Below are 17,958 nucleotides of genomic sequence, written 5' to 3' on the forward strand. Positions count from 1 at the left end.
TCTGGATTAAACTAAAGGATTTTTAAACTTAATGCTTTCAAAAATTGCACTGGCTAGAGCACATTGCCGTTTTTTCATGTTGTTTAGATCTTCATGGTACTTTGTGGGTGGTCTGCCCATTGAGTTTCTTGTCTATTTTTTTTAAAGAAGAGTATCTATAATTCTTAAAATGGGTATTTTGCCAATTTTCACATGCCTTGTTTTCTCTTCTCAAATCAACATGTCTCCGTATTTATACAATTCAGAGTTCAAACAACATTCTTTGCACTGCTGTCACTGTACATAAAGACAATCCAAACTTGTTATGCCTAAATATAAAACACAATCCAAGTAAGTGAACAGATGTGTGGCATGAGCAAAGCCTTACCATGTTGTTCCTATTTATTGTCTGCCTTGTTTGGAGGGCGTGTCTGGTGCTGGGAGGTGGTGGATAAAGGGTCTTGCCAATTGCACTTATTTAGAGAGACATTTTATGCACATTTTGTTCCTCTGTTCCGTTGCACTGCCCTTGGGTGACACAATGGTTTTTAGGAAGTTGGGTCAAACTTGTCCAGCCTTGGAAATGATTTTTTAAATGTTTTGTAGTTACAAAAATTATGTTTATTTCAGAAAATAAGACATGTTCTCCTAATTTTGGAGCCAAGATAATGAGTTTTCCAAATGCAAGATGTCCAGCAAAATTCCATCCAGTTTTCAAAATTTACACTTAAAAATATTGCATTGTACTTATTCTCGACTCCGTTTTGCACCTTTCCCATGATAATAAGAATGAGAAAATACAAGCACTTGTCTATGGAAAGTAGACCCCACCTCCTCTGTCAGACACAAGTCTCCATGAAAATGAAATTCAAAAAACAAGAGCTGTGTTTGTAGGATGGCTCCTTTGTCCCTTTCCTCTTCCAGTATTATTCCTGGGATCAGGGGAAGGTAGATCAAGCTGCCCAACAGCACTCAGCCCAAAGGGTTCAGGCTGTGTTCCAGGTATGCGGGCCTTTCACTGCTGTGGCCTCTCCCTTTGCAGAGCACAGGCTCCGGAGGCGCAGGCTCAGCAGCCATGGCTCACGGGCCCAGCCACTCCGCGGCACGTGGGATCCTCCCGGGCCAGGGCACGAACCTGTGTCCCCTGCATCGGCAGGTGGACTCTCAACCACTGCGCCACCAGGGAAGCCCCCCAGACCCATTTCTTAGGGGTTGCTTACTAGTCTTTCTGGCATGTGTTCTAGGTCTTGAAGGAAAACATCAATTGAGATTTATACCTGGTTCAGGTATAAGTCTTTATTAATATATAATACTACTAATAAAAAGATTACCTGGAAATAATTGACACTTCAGGAAGGAATGAACTACAAATTCCGCGTCCCTCCAGACTGATTCTGTCAGTAAAAAACCATCCCTTCTCTTTTGATTATCAGTTACAGTATTGCTAGGAATTACTGTCCTGAGTCCCCTTCTTTTTCCATCTTTCTGATTTTCCGCTGGCCTATGGTATGTTTCTGAGCTCACGACCGAAGACAGTTTATATTTACTAAATATTCGTCCATATGCAAATGGCACCAGCCCTATGACAGGGGTGCAGGGAAGTGTCTAGAGCACACACATGGGATGAACTTTCTGGCTTCAACTTCTGATTTTTACTGCCTGTGGTGATAACCAGGAAGTCAGCTTCTCTCGTGTTTCCTTCCCTGTTCTGACGGTGATGCCATTTAGTGCCTTCCTCACAGGGCTGGATTTTAGGACAATAGCAAAATTACCAGATGCCTCCTTTCATGTGCTGGGTCTTGCTTAACTTAAAATGAAACAAACAAACAAACAAAAACTATTATTCAACGGAAGTTCTAGGAGATGATGAGACAGGAAAAAAACAAAGGGTTTTGGGTGTTTCTTTCAGGGTTCCTATTAAATATAGTATTACTCACTCTGACATCAGTCCCTGGCAAATGTGTGATTCTTTCTGTCTTGGGCAGGAAAAGACCCCTGAGTAGGCTCCACCCTGTATTATGGACCCTTGATGACATCCAACCATAACTCTTCATTTGAGGAAGGATCAGAGGTGGCACCCAAACATAACTTTTTTTCCTGATGAAGAAAACTTCAGGAAAGGGGTTTATTGTTCCTTTTAACTTAATTCCTTAATCGAACATTAAAAAGCAAGCAAGCATAATTTCATAATTTCTAGACAAGGAGGCTTTAAGCAAGAGATACTGCAGGTATTAACGTTTTCCCCAACTTTGGTGTCATTTATCTTTTTTTTTTTAACATCTTTATTGGAGTATAATTGCTTTACAATGGTGTGTTAGTTTCTGCTTTATAACAAAGTGAATCAGCTATACATATACATATATCCCCATATCTCCTCCCTCTTGCGTCTCCCTCCCACCCTCTCTATCCCACCCCTATGGGGCATGCGTATCTTGCATCGCTTTGCTTAATAGTTCTCATTTACTAGCCCCATGTGTTATGTGTCCTGCACGAGGATATCAGAGAGTTTACATAAGATGTTGCTTTTATTGTTAAATGAGATTGCACATTCCCAGCATTTAGCCTGGTGCCATGTCCCTAGAAGACTCGATAAATGTAAATAAAAATCCCTACCTTGACTCTTCCTACCACATCAGGGCTGCTGTTTAAATGCCAATAGTAGTGGCTTCTCAAGGTTTCTATTGCTGGTCCTCCAAGTTCGGTCTGTAAGGAATGCAGGTTATGCAACTATTATTTTTATTACTGTACTGCTTTTTAAATTTACTATTCTACAAATTGCTGACTAGGCTACAAGAGCCACGATGTAAACGTTTTGTGTATAACACATGTTCCAAACCACCTTGTCTGGGCTGTTGTGGACAAAGAAGTTTAAAAACCAATTAGGTTTTGGACGAGAACAAAAATCAGTTTCAGAATAACGTGTAATGCTCTCCCGTTTCTAAGATTCTGTTGCCCATTAATTCCTTCTCTTGTTTCCCTCCTCGCATGATTCCTGTTTAATCATTTCATGTTTACTTCAATGTGAGCTTATATTAATTATGTAGATCACCAGTCTGGTCACTAGGAAGGATGAACAGACATTTGATTTGGTAAAGGAACCCCGAGACAGCCTCATTTCTGGGCCTCCTTCCATCTCTGAGCGAATGCCAGTTTGTAATGAAAGTTTCTTTGGATACCACGCTTTCCTCTTAAAGTAATTAAAGCCTGCAGGTCTTAGCTACAAAGCTGGTTGATGCAACATGATTTAGCAGAGCATTTTGAGTTTACACAACGCTACACTTGAAATGAAAGAATGGGATTGGCTCTTAGCTTCTTATTTGGATTTCTTTTGTGCCTGGCCCTGAAAGTGTGGTCACCCTCAATGTGGATTAGGACCACACTTAGGACCACCATACAAATCTCAGAGAGGCTTGTACTCCCACCTTTGTACTTGCTGAGACCTAATCAATGTGTCTCTGGCTGGTCACGGTACAGCCCATTTCATTGGGAACCTGCAGGCACCATTTGGAAGCCTGGCCAGGCGGCAACCTCAAGATTGGCTTGTTCTTTGATTGGGTTACTAGTCTGTGTGAAGACAGGTTTACTTAGAGAAAAAAAAATTAAAAAAAAAAGGCCTGATTGTAGCTCCACCCCTACAACTAGAAAGCCCTTAATCAGACCAATGGCAAACTTGTAAAAAGCAATATTTGGAAAAACAAGTGATGAGTTAAATGAACAGGCATGCATTTATGAAAATTTTCAAATCAGATACCCTAATCTCAGATTGAGTAAGGCAAAAGGGATTCTGAGTGTTCCTGAATCATGTCCCTCTAATATTATCAATGGGAAGTATTGTGAAAGGGAATTCAGAAGTCAGCCAACAATTTTGGAAGAGGAAGAGAGTTGATAATCTGGGAAATCTGTTCATGAGTCATTAGATTCCAGAACTTGAGACTGGCTCAAGGAGGAGATTCCATATAAGAGACCACCCGGATGTTATTCAGAACAATGATTCTCAGCCCCAACCATATCTTAGAATCACCTGGGGAGCTTTCATGTGAATATTTTCATAACTGGACCTTCTCCTAGAGATTCAGGGGAGGGGGATAGGCATATTATAAAGATCCTTTAAGTGATTCCAAAGTGAAATCAGATAGAATCAGTGATTGAGAGTAGTTGGTCAGACGTACGAAAAGGGGAGGAAGAAAGATCCTTAAACATACAGCCTAGGTCAGCATCACTTGGATATGAAAATACAGGTGGCTACTCCTATTCCCAGAATTTCTGATTTATCAGGTCTTGGGTGTAAGTTCTGAGAATTTGAATTTCACACTAATTTCTGGGTCATCGTGATGCTGCTGGTTCAGGGCCATATTTTAAGTACCACTAGACTAGGTAAATAGTGGAGGAGAAAGGAGGCAAAACAGGCATGGTGGGCTCACGAGGGAGGCCCTAGGCTGAAGTGACACTGTGACAGCTCAGGGAATAGCAGCTGTGGTCAAGTGCTATGATCTAGAATCTTGCTACACAAACTAGGCCCCTCAGACCAGCAGCATAGCACGACCTGGATGCTTGTTAGAAAAGCAGAATCTCAGGCCACGCTCCAGAACTAGAATTGTTATTTTAACAAGATACTCACATAATTTGCATGTATTCTGAAGTTGGAGAATCTTACTAGTGGTACAATTACTATGATATCAGTGGTATGAAGCATTGGCTTCATATTGTAATTTTGGGGGGGGGTCTCATATCAGACCAATGAAATCTGAACCTCTAGGAGTAGAACCCAGTGTTAGTATTCTTAAAGCTCCCTGGATGAAACTTTGATAACCACTAATCTAGAATTTAATTTGAAACAGTATAGTCATTTGTTACTGTACTTCTCATTTTTTCTTGACCTGCCATGAGTCAGAAAATAGAAAGATAAGGAAGCTACACACAGTGGATGGATGGACGTTCGTATATCCAGCTGAGAGGTGAAAGGAACAGCAGAAGCGGGGAAGGTGGTGCAGGGAATGACTAGGCCATATCGCTCTCACTTGCTTCATTAGGAGATGCTCACTGAATCTAGGCTGAACATGCAAAACCAATCTGCTGGCACTCCTCTGGGTTTCTGTACATCTCCTCCATGATGCTGTCTTCTCCCCAACTCCCCTGACTTGAATTGACCCCTTACTTGTACCTTTATGTTCCAGAACTTTCCAACACATAAATCTATCAGAGCTTTGATTTCTTCAGTGATCACTTCGTTATTAAGTAGTGTATTGTTTAGCCTCCATGTGTTTGTATTTTTTACAGATCTTTTCCTGTAATTGATATCTAGTCTCATAGCGTTGTGGTCGGAAAAGACACTTGATACAATTTCAAGTTTCTTAAATTTACCAAGCCTTGATTTGGACCCAAGATATGATCTATCCTGGAGAATGTTCCATAAGCACTTGAGAAAAATGTGTATTCTGTTGTTTTTGAATGGAATGTCCTATAAATATCAATCAAGTCCATCTCGTTTAATGTATCATTTAAAGCTTGTGTTTCCTTATTTATTTTCATTTTGGATGATCTGTCCATTGGTGAAAGTGGGGTGTTAAAGTCCCCTACTATGAATGTGTTACTGTCGATTTCCCTTTTTATGGCTGTTAGTATTTGCCTTATGTATTGAGGTGCTCCTATGTTGGGTGCATAAATATTTACAATTGTTATATCTTCTTCTTGGATTGACCCCTTGACCATTATGTAGTGTCCTTCTTTGTCTCTTCTAAAAGTCTTTATTTTAAAGTCTATTTTGTCTGATATGAGAATTGCTACTCCAGACTTCTTTTGGTTTCCATTTGCATGAAATATCTTTTTCCATCCCCTTACTTTCAGTCTGTATGTGTCTCTAGGTCTGAAGTGGGTCTCTTGTAGACAGCAAATATATGGGTCTTGTTTTTGTATCCATTCAGCCAATCTGTGTCTTTCGGTGGGAGCATTTATTCCATTTACATTTAAGGTAATTATTGATATGTATGTTCCTATTCCCATTTTCTTAATTGTTTTGGGTTCATTATTGTAGGTCTTTTCCTTCTCTTGTGTTTCTTGCCTAGAGAAGTTCCTTTAGCAGTTGTTGTAAAGCTGGTTTGGTGGTGCTGAACTCTCTCAGCTTTTGCTTGTCTGTAAAGGTTTTAATTTCTCCATCAAATCTGAATGAGATCCTTGCTGGGTAGAGTAATCTTGGTTGCAGGTTTTTCTCCTTCATCACTTTAACTATGTCCTGCCACTCCCTTCTGGCTTGCAGAGCTTCTGCTGAAAGATCAGCTGTTAACCTTATGGGGATTCCCTTGTGTGTTATTTGTTGTTTTTCCCTTGCTGCTTTTAATATGTTTTCTTTGTATTTAATATTTGACAGTTTGATTAATACGTGTCTTGGTGTATTTCTCCTTGGATTTATCCTGTATGGGACTCTCTGTGTTTCCTGGACTTGATTAACTATTTCCTTTTCCATATTAGGGAAGTTTTCAACTATAATCTCTTCAAATATTTTTCCAGTCCCTTTCTTTTTCTCTTCTTCTTCTGGAACCCCTATAATTCGAATGTTGGTGCATTTAATGTTGTCCCAGAGGTCTCTGAGACTGTCCTCAGTTCTTTTCATTCTTTTCTCTTTATTCGCTCTGCAGTAGTTATTTCCACTATTTTATGTTGCAGGTCACTTATCCGTTCTTCTGCCTCAGTTATTTTGCTATTGATCCCATCTAGAGTATTTTTAATTTCATTTATTGTGTTGTTCATCGTTGTTTGTTTCATCTTTAGTTCTTCTAGGTCCTTGTTAAATGTTTCTTGCATTTTGTCTATTCTATTGGCAAGATTTTGGATCATCTTTACTATCATTATTCTGAATTCTTTTTCAGGTAGACTGCCTATTTACTCTTCATTTATTAGGTCTCGTGGGCTTTTATCTTGCTCCTTCATCTGCTGTGTGTTTTTCTGTCTTCTCATTTTGCTTATCTTACTGTTTTTGGGGTCTCCTTTTTGCAGGCTGCAGGTTCGTAGTTCCCGTTGTTTTCGGTGTCTGTTCCCAGTGGCTAGGGTTGATTCAGTGTGTTGTGTAGGCTTCCTGGTGGAGGGGACTAGTGCCTGTGCTCTGGTGGATGAGGCTGGATCTTGTCTTTCTGGTGGGCAGGTCCACGTCTGGTGGTGTGTTTTGGGGTGTCTGTGGACTTATTATGATTTTAGGTAGCCTCTCTGCTAATGGGTGGGGTTGTGTTCCTGTCTTGCTAGTTGTTTGGCATAGGATGTCCAGCACTGTAGCTTGCTGGTCGTTGAGTGAAGCTGGGTGCTGGTGTTGAGATGGAGATCTCTGGGAGATTTTTGCCATTTGATATTATGTGGAGCTGGGAGGTCTCTTGTGGACCAGTGTCGTGAAGTTGGCTCTCCCACCTCAGAGGCACAGCACTGACTCCTGGCTGCAGCAACAAGAGCCTTTCGTCCACACGGCTAAAAATAGGAAAAGGGGAAAAAATCATAAATCTTGCTCTCAAAGTCCACCTCCTTAAGTTGGGATGATTGGTTGTCTATTCATGTATTCCACAGATGCAGGTACATCAAGTTGATTGTGGAGCTTTAATCCGCTGCTCCTGAGGCTGCTGGGAGAGATTTCCCTTTCTGTTCTTTGTTCGCACAGCTCCCAGGGCTCAGCTTTGGATTTGGCCCCGCCTCTGCGTGTAGGTCGCTGGAGGGCGTTTGTTTTTTGCTCAGACAGGACGGGGATAAAGGAAACGCTGATTTGGGGGCTTTGGCGCACTCAGGCGGGTGGAGGGGGCGGGGGGGGGCGGGGGAGGGAGGGGCACGGCGGGGGGGCGGGGGAGGGAGGGGCACGGCGGGGGGGCGGGGGAGGGAGGGGCACGGCGGGGGGGCGGGGGAGGGAGGGGCACGGCGGGGGGGCGGGGGAGGGAGGGGCACGGTGGGGGGGGCGGGGGAGGGAGGGGCACGGCGTGCGGGGCGGGGGAGGGAGGGGCACGGCGTGCGCGGCGGGCCTGCGGCGGCAGAGGCCAGCGTGACGTTGCAGAGGCCGGCGTGACGTTGCACCAGCCTGAGGCGCGCAGTGCGTTCTTCCGGGGAAGTTGTTCCTGGATCCCGGGACCCTGGCAGTGGCGGGCTGCACAGGCCCCCCGGAAGGGTGTTGTGGAGAGTGACCTGTGCTCGCACACAGGCTTCTTGGTGGCGGTGCAGCAGCCTTAGCGTCTCATTCCCGTCTCTGGGGTCCGCGCTTTTAGCCGCGGCTCTCGCCCGTCTCTGGAGCTCCTTTAAGCGGCGCTCTGAATCCCCTCTCCTCGCCACCAGGAAACAAAGAGGGAAGAAAAAGTCTCTTGCCTCTTCAGCAGGTCCAGACTTTTCCCTGGACTCCCTCCTGGCTAGCTGTAGCGCAGTAACTCCTTCAGGCCGTGTTCCTGGCGCCAACCCCAGTCCTCTCCTTGCGCTCCGACCGAAGCCCGAGCCTCAGCTCGCAGCCCCGCCCGCCCCGGCGGGTGAGCAGACAAGCCTCAGGGGCAGGTGAGTGCCGGTCGGCCCTGATCCTCTGTGCAGGAATCTCTCCGCTTTGCCCTCCGCACCCCTGTTGCTGTGCTCTCCTCCGCGGCCCCGAAGCTTCCCCCCCTCCGCCCCCCGCCGTCTCCGCCCGCGAAGGGGCTTCTAGTGTGTGGAAACATTTCCTCCTTCACAGCTCCCTCCCACTGGTGCCGGTCCCGTCCCTATTCTTTTGTCTCTGTTTATTCTTTTTTCTTTTGCCCTACCCAGGTACGTGGGGAGTTTCTTGCCTTTGGGGAGGTCTGAGGTCTTCTGCCAGCGTTCAGTAGGTGTTCTGTAGGAGTTGTTCCACGTGTAGATGTATTTGTGGTGTATCTGTGGGGAGGAAGGTGATCTCCGCGTCTTACTCTTCCGCCATCTTCCCGGAAGCCCACTCATATGCTTTGATTTCTGAAGAGATTTAGGATTGCTTTTATATTGACCAAGATTATTTGAAATCTAAAGACATAGCCTGCACATTACTGATTAAAAAGCTTTTTTATTGTAAGGGAAATGTTGGTTTGGTAGAATTATTCAGATTGCCTATTTATGCTTATTTACTTTTCTATATCTGAATTTTTACATTAATCTCACTTGCAAAAAAGTCATATATAATTTTGAAAATTCATTTTGTTTTTCTTAAATTTTCATTTGGTTACCTATAATGCTTAAGTGTAAAATGGCAATTGAGATGATAAATGATGGTATTAATTTTTCTTTCTGTCATATGAAACCTATTCATCACCAGAGTGATAATAGTTTAATATAGAATTTCTCCTTTTAAACCTACAAAATAGCTCCTTAAATCAAATTATTTCTGTTTATGTTTTTGTTCTTTGTGAATAGCTAGAATATTTGCATGTAGAATATTTTCATTTATCTCTGGAATCTTAATTAGGGACCTTACTAAGTATATTAAAATAGAGGATTTTTTTTTGGTTATTTTATTTCTATGCAATAGGAAATGTGATATTCACCCTCACCTTAAAGTGGGTAAATAATCAGTGCACTTGAACTTTCCATTTAGCTTATTGGGACAGGGTATTTTCAAGTATTCATAGCATAAAATATAATGCTATATACAGTTAAGCCCCACCCTGACAGAGTGATGGAAATCATTAAGTTGTAAAGTTGTAATCCACTGAGCCAGTGACATCCTTTTCGAAAAAGAGGAGCAGCAGAGATCTCTCTGTAGAAATACGTGGCCAATGTCTAATTCTCACTGAGAATAGAAATTGGGATTTTACCCCATATTTCCTGTTTCTTTTCTTTTTCCTTACTGGTTATTAACCAATGAAGCCATATTATCTCTCAAAAATGGCCTGGTCAATCAAAAGAAGTTTCCTCCAGGTAGCTTATTTTAGTAGTTTTGAAAAAAAGCTTTTTCTTATTCTTTTAATTTCTTTTTATACACTTCTCTTTATTTCTTGTTTTCTTTATCATGAAGATCAACAGACTTCTTCCTCATATTTGTTTCCATTAATTTGAAAATGGTTCATACATTGGATATTTATTGAGCACTTATTATATGCCAGGTACTATTCTTGATACAATACATTATTACGACAGCGAAGATCCATTGTCTTCGTGATGCTTATATACCAGTCAGGGGAAGAGAGATGATAGGCAATAATCATGGTTCACAGTAAATTACCTGACACTGTGGAAGGAAATACACGCTAAGGGGGGTTAAAAAGGAACAATCTGAAGGGAATTACTTGGGTGAATGTACGTATGTGTGTGTGGGAGCGTTGAAGAGTAGCTTACAATTTTTAAATGGATTAGTCAGGGTGATTCTCATTGAGGCAGTGATATGTGAGCAAAACCTTGAGGTAGAGTTGGGACATGCCTGGTATGTTCCAGGAATATCAGCAAACGTGTATGATATGAGAGAGAGAGAGAGAGAGAGAGATGAGTTGCCTTTTATCCTGAATGAAATGTGGAACCATTGCAAAGCTTAAAAGGACAGCTATGGCTGCTGGTTTGAGAATAGCTAGGAGAGGGGTCAAGATGGAAACAAGGAGACCAGCTAGTTTATTGTTTCGGGGGGAAGATGGAAGTGGGTTGGACCAGAGGATTAACAGTAGAGGTGGTGAGAAGTTATAGAATTGTAGATATATTTTGAATATGCAAGACAACAGGATTTCCTGACAGACAGAATGTGAGGTGTAAGTGCAATAGAGGGGTTAAGAAAAATACCTGGGTTGTTAAACTGTTCCTTTGACTCTTCTTCTGTGAGTCTGAATTACCCAGGCAGATTCTTCTTATGCTTGTGGAAAATGTTTCCACACCTTCAATACTTCCTATGGCTGTTTTCTGAAATTCTTCTGTTGTATTTTTTTAACATACGATTAAAATGTTCATAATAAGTATGGGAAAACAATTCCCATAAAGAAGTTACACAAGGGTAATCAAGAGGAAACTGGTTTCAATTGATGAAAATTTGGAGAGAGATAAGCACCATGTTCTCTGACAGGTAGGTGAAGAGAAGAAAAGGGGCCAGTTTTGTTGGCAACTTCAGTTGTTGTGGAAATGGCTCTGTATCTTTGAGCATCATCAGAAATTATCTCAGATAGCATTAACCTTAGTAAACACCTGACCTTAGTCTGGACCTTCCTTTTAAGGACCCCCAGGCCCAGCCCTTACATTCTCATCTATACTATGACTAATTGTATTAGAGTCATGACTCTCATGGGTTGTTCCCCATGTAATAGAAGTCATTTCCTAAATGTCTTCAATCCCACCTATGAGAGACTATGGAAGATTCACAATATTCTATACCTGACCGTATGGCATTTCCAACATCAAGGCTGTAATATTTGTCATCAAAAGTGCATTCATTTTGCCAAGCACCTGTTTTGGAAATATGAATGTGAATGATGTTATGGAATAATTTTAGTATAAAATGTGAATTTTGAGTTTGTTTAAGCATATTTCTTCCATAAACCAAAACATGTAGAAATACACAAAGCATACACACGGACACACCTCAGACATCTCCCAGGTAGCATTAACCTTGAAGGTTGTCTTTTGCTATTCTTTGAGTTTGTGATTTTTTTCTACATTAAAAAAAAAAAAAAAACTCACCTCTTTCAACATCCCAGATGAATCTAAGCGTTTTGGTTCAAGTCGCCAAGCATATACAAAAGGAAAGCACTATTTATACTTGAAGACCTTAAATGGAAATTGCCAAATCCAGGTCCTTTTGGTGCCAGTAGTGACTGTTGTAGTAGCTTTAAATGTTGCTGCAATTTCCAAAACCCTTGGCTGTTGGGCAAAGTTGTGAGCAGAGATGAGAAAGTATTTCCAGCAGTGATACAGAAGTTAATTGAAGAAGGAGGCTACACATTGGACCTAATTTTCAAGTTTGATGAAACAGGTATCTACTATAGATGCATGCTTTGAAGGACCTTCATCTCCAAGACAGGAAAACATGCCCCAGGGTTTAAGGCTGCAAAAGGTTGTTGAACTGTGATGTTCATGCCAACTCCCAAGTGAGATCAATGGGTTACATCTGTCCATATCTGCTGTTACAACTTTCTATTTCAGATCACCTTCCTTCCACCACTTCGAAATAATTCACAGGCTGCAACTCTTCCCAGCCCAAGTCCACAGCAAACTTCAAGTCTTTTCCAAGGTAAAGTGTCATATTTATTGTAGCATTTGTGCATTGCTTAACCATTGAACCTGTAGGAAACCCTGCTACTGTTATTAGGTTCCTATCTTTTTTTTCCTATGAGTCACTGATTAACATTTTTTAGTGTTGTGTCCCTAATCCCATTTTACCCATAAATCATGCTTTTTTTTTCAAAATTTAGCATAATGTGATGATTTTTAGGAATGCATATATGGCATTATTGCAGAACTGACAGTATGGAACAATAGCATATTTTTTTCTTGAAACAGAATGACTGTGTTAGCTGTTAAGAACTGATCTTTCAAATCGTTTGGTATGCATGGTCGAGTAGTCTCTATCTTCTGGGTCAGTTACAGAATTATAGAATGACATGGGATTTTTAGAAGTTATTTAATTAAAGTATGTCATTTAATGGAGAAACAGAATCTGAGAGAGGTCAAATGACTTCAGTAAAGTTACCTGGCAAGACAGTGACAGATCTACGATTAGAGTCTGGGTCTCTTGATTCCTAGTTCAGTGCTCTTTCTTGTTCAGATTGGTTTAATGCTGTGGTTCTGACAGGCTAGTCTTTGAACCAGTAGCATCAGTATCACCTCCAAACTTGCTAGTGGTGTAAGTGCAGTGGGCCAGCCCAGCAGCCCTCTAGGTGATTTGAATGTACACTGAAGTTTGAGAGCCACTGGCTTAGATTACAAACCGCCCATATCTCTGTGACCCAGGAGACAAAGGAATAATAGAAACTGAATCTAAATTATTTAGCACAGTTTGAAAAGGTTACATTATTTTTGTGATTTTCGTAGATTCAAAAGAAGTATTTTAAAAATACAGACAGTTCTAAGGTTTTGGTTTTATCCATTGAAACAAGTATATACAGCACACATACACAAAATAAGGCAGGTTCTAGATAATAACCTCCCTTTAGATAGTATTCAGAGGATAGAAAAAGTGAATTTTCTTCTTAAGAGCTTGTTAAAAGTAAGCCACCAAAAAACCCAAATATATATGTGAAAATCTATATATGTGAAACACTATTTGTGTGTGTGTGTGTATAGTTATAATGTTGGGAATAACAAAATAGCAATCAAAGAAACAGTTTAGTCAGACCGAATATTTTGTAGTGTACTGTGAACTAGAAAGATAGAGTTCCAATAGTTATGAGCTGTCTTTCCTATTTTCCCAACTGACCACTGGATATGAAGTTGTGTGAACCAGGAAGGTGGGGGACGTTTCCTTAAGTTCTTTACAATCTGTGGAATTTTCAGTGCTATTTTTCGTTTGTAAATATTAATGTTTTGGGCCAGTTTAGAACTTTAACTGGGGAACTTAGGCACATGAATGTTAGTCAAAAATTCACTTAGGAATCAATGTAAGAGGTTTTAGCTTTCCCTTAGTTAAAAGACACATTTTTCAGTCATAATAAATTTTTCATTTGCTTTTCCCCACTTACCTCACATGGAGCAACTCTAGGCCTTAATGCCTGTCAAAGATGCTAAGTGACAGGTGAGCAACTCAGCTAAGAGAGTGGTCTAGGCAGTGAAGGCACACTGGCCTTTGAAACCTGGATCACAGCTTCCTAGGTGGCCTTGGGCATGTCACCTAACCTCTTGGGAGTTTCAGTGTCCTTATCTGTAAAGTGGGGATAATGTAGCCCTCCCTTATGGGTTGTAGTGAGGATGAAATGATATCATATATGTAAAGCCTCAGTCCCTAATCAATCACCATGTTGTTAATACTTACATTTCCAATGAGTTTGAATTTTTTTTTCCACCTCTGTCTAATTTTTTGAGGGATCTCAGGCTTTGGTCAACTTCTCAGTGGTTTCTTTATGACTAGTTGTGTTATCTTTATCTCATTGGTTGTGCCTTTCTATTTGAAGTTGCTATTATTTATGTGCTAGTTATTTTTCCCCCTGGCTGTAATTTCCTTAGGGACTGGGATCATTGTCACCTACTACATTGGAACAGTGTCCTTCATATACTAGGTGCCCAATAAATATGGTGGAATGATTGAGGGAATAAACAAGTGAACAGTTCAGGTAGTGGGCACACTGAATAAGTAATAATATTTGCTTCTTTTGGTAACAAAAATATCCTTTCATGACATTAATTCCCCTTGTGAATCAACCTATATTTTGTTCCTGGATACCTGACGAAGAAATGTAAACCCACACCGATGTGTTTATTGATACGTAAAGCCCATGTCAAGTTGAATCTGAAGGAAAGTGAAGGATAGAAGTGTGACCGTATAAACAAATGGCGCTTGTTGTTTCATGTGAACCGCTATGTGACACTAATCCAGAAATGCATGCCAGGGGCCGTTGAAATATGCTATGCATTACTAGCAGTGATGTTTCTGGAACTGTACATGTGACAAGATTTATGTACCAATGTTCTCAATCAGATTCTAGGGATCAGTTCATCACACTATCAATAACAAAGAAACAGGTGTGCTTTCTAAAGACTTGTGCTTGCTAAAGGCAATCTTTTCCTCCCTACTGGTACTACCTTGTAAATGCAGTTTGGAATTTTTCTTCTGTTTGGTGCTAGGAAAATTGAAAGCTGAATTCTTGCTAGGATAAAGCAGGTATGGGCTTGTATTCATTGACCCTATGACTTTAACCACAGTCACTAGTGTAGTGCTTTGTGGGCTCCATTAGGCACAGTTCATTTTAATGATGAAAACGGCAAGGCTTAGTGGTGGAACGAACAGCTGGGCCACCCTGAACAGGCACTAAAAGGACCTTCACTGCTCTGGGTAGGACATATTTTAGTGGTCTGTTTAGTTTAGCTGGTGAATATAATATGGCCTTTCTATGAGTTTTTGGTTCAAGATATATATATATATTTTTTTTTTTTCTCATATTTCTCTTGAGTTTTTATTAAAAGGTTAGTAAAAGACTAATAAAAGCATGTAGATGGTAGGGATCTGCAGATAAGAGATGACAATGAATTTCTGGAAAAGGAAAAATAGTTGAACTGCATTGGTTGATGAAGCAGGATCAAAAAAGTGATCACCTGGAGGAAGTGGCAGGGGGAGAGGAAACCAGTAGATCCAGCAACACCCCAGGGAGTTGATCAGTAGAAGAGAGCAGAATTGCAAATACAAGGTCTATTTGAAAGTTGAGAACGAAACCAGAGTTCTCCCCCGCCACCTCTTTTCCTCCTTCACACACAATGCTTACTCTTGCATGTAAAGGGGTATGGGGAGGGGGTCTTCAGGCACAGATAGAGACAACTCATAGATTATTAAAAATAATTTGATGATTCCACGAATTGTAACAAAAGTCCTTCCATTTTCATTTCTTTATTTATATGAACAATGTTTTTCAATGTATATATCCAGAAAAATAGCAACCAAATTGCGGCTGAAATATATGTCAGTAATATTCTAAACAAATGAGCTGATTGAACAAAAACATCCCACACGCGGCTGCTGCTTATACCTGTACAGATGCGCTACTTCAAGGATGATGCTCACGCAGGCTTTGGGTTGAATGGCGCCCCCTGCAGTTGTGCAGGGCATAAGATGCTGAACTGAACGGAGGGGCCCTGTATCATTCCTTTTACTTAGGGGCATTTTTACATTTTGTGTTTGATAATTATGTATCAATAGTTGTTATATGCTGTATTTATACTTTTGCTCAATTGTGAACTAATTATAGCTTAATTGAGAAGAAAAAGTTAAGAAAGGATTCTAGGATTATAGAATGCAGAAAAAAGTATAATTTCAATTTATATATATTTTTGTTGCAGCTGAATATAGAGTGTTCAACAAAATATATGTTTATTCAAGCACCAATATATAACAAATGAGAATATAACAATAAATTTCCGTAGGGGAAGTGAAATAGAAATAGGAGTCCAAGTTGAAAAAGGAATGTTACAAGTTATCAACAATAAAGAAGAGCTAGTTCATGTATTTTGAAAATGGGCAATAGAGGGTATCGAATATTGCATATAGATTCCATTGGATACATTTATGAGATCTGTAAAAGTGATGTAACAGAGTTATTTAAAAATTTCAGTATTTACAGTATACCAGAAATTACATTTGTAGCAAGTGTTTACTTTATGATGAAACATTTTGTATGTGAACCCAAAGTCATCTAAAGGATACCTAGTTTTTCAGAGTTCTTTTTGGGAATATGACAACAAACAAAATATAATTAAAATCATTGGAATGGTGGACAGTCAGGCATTTATCAATAGGAGGAAACTGAAGAGATTCTTCTTTAAATGTTTTGAAGCAGTTGTCTGAGAATATTTGGACAAGTTTTACAGACCCTGGGGCTTTATGCTCACATGTAAGAGGACAGTTTAATGGCTGCCTCCTTATCTTTCTATCCTGAAGTTATGGCTGTCTACCTTAAAAAGAGGTTGCACTCGCATACATAAGAATTTGTTAGCCTTTCACTTCTCTTGTACTTAAATGTAGATGGTCAACCAAGGATTGTCAAATATTTGAGGAAAAACAGCAGTATGAAATGGAAAGACTGTGAAAAGCAAACTAAAAAACTTATCCTGAGCAATGGAGGCAATTAAGATAGTGGAGAAATTACAACAAAACAAATCAAAACAAACTCTCCTTGGAGAAATTAAAGAAGGTATTGCATTCCTAAAACAATAATAGGATGCCAAAAAAAAAATCAGATAGCAAAAAGAACTCTTAGAAATTAAGTCTAACTGGAAACTAAAAAAAAAAAAAAAAGACTCAATAAAAGAGTTGTAAGACAAAGTTAAAGAAATGTTCCAGGATGTAGAAAAAAAAGCTGTCAAAGATTTAGAAAATACGGGAAAGATAGTTAAATGAAGCAGAGATTCCACCCAGGGAATCAAATATTTGATGAATTGAAGTTTCAGAGAAAGAGAGGAACAAAAAAGAAGATTGATGGGGAAGTGAGAATCATAAACATTAGATGAAAGGGCCATTTAACCTTGATGCCAAATCCATTCTCCTTTGAGTAGCACAGGGGTCATGACATTGTAATAAGAGGAAAAATAATTTATCGACCAACATAGTCTTGCCATAAGTTTTATTAATACAGTCACAATTATAAAGCTTATCAGGTTTTGGTTGTTAGAATCAATTTATAGACAAAGCAAAAAAATGCTATAATTATTATGGTTATAACAGAATGTACATTTCCATTCTTGAAAAAAAGTGAGTATAGTTGAAAGAGATTTGGAGATAAAAGATTGGAAGAAAGGTGTAGGAGGGATGTGGACCCTAAGATGCTCATCTTATAAAAGTAGGAAGTGATGAGATACTCTTTTTATGTTATGGACTAATAGAGGTTCAATATTATTCAATGTAACCATTAGAAGGTATGACAATCGTGGAATCCAATTAACGTCCATAATTTGAAGTGATGCAGAGAGAAGGGAAAGGAGAAGAGTATAAATGAGATACATTTTAATCATGCATAGCATACTAGTTTGCTAGGACTGTCATAACAAAGTACCACAAGGAGAATCTGTTCCACTCTTTTCTTCTAGCTTCTGGTAGCTTTAGGTGTTCCTTGGCTTGTAGACGGCATTCCTCCTGTGTCTTCACATAGTCTTCCCTCTATGCATAGCTGTCTTTGTGTCCAAATTTCCCTTGTATAAAGGTACTCCAAGATTTCTGTCCCCTGGATATTTAATCAAACACTAATATAGGTACTGCTGTGAAGGGATTTTGCAATAATTAAAGTCCCAAGTCGGCTGATTGTAAGATATAATCCAGGTAGGCAAATCTAATCACATGCGCCCTTTAGAAGCAGAAAGTTTTCTCTGGCTGGTTGTAGAAGTGGAAGTCAAAGAGATTCAAATTATGAGAAGGATTCG

Source organism: Orcinus orca, chromosome 10, assembly GCF_937001465.1.
Source record: "Orcinus orca chromosome 10, mOrcOrc1.1, whole genome shotgun sequence".
NCBI classification, from domain to species: Eukaryota; Metazoa; Chordata; class Mammalia; order Artiodactyla; family Delphinidae; genus Orcinus; species Orcinus orca.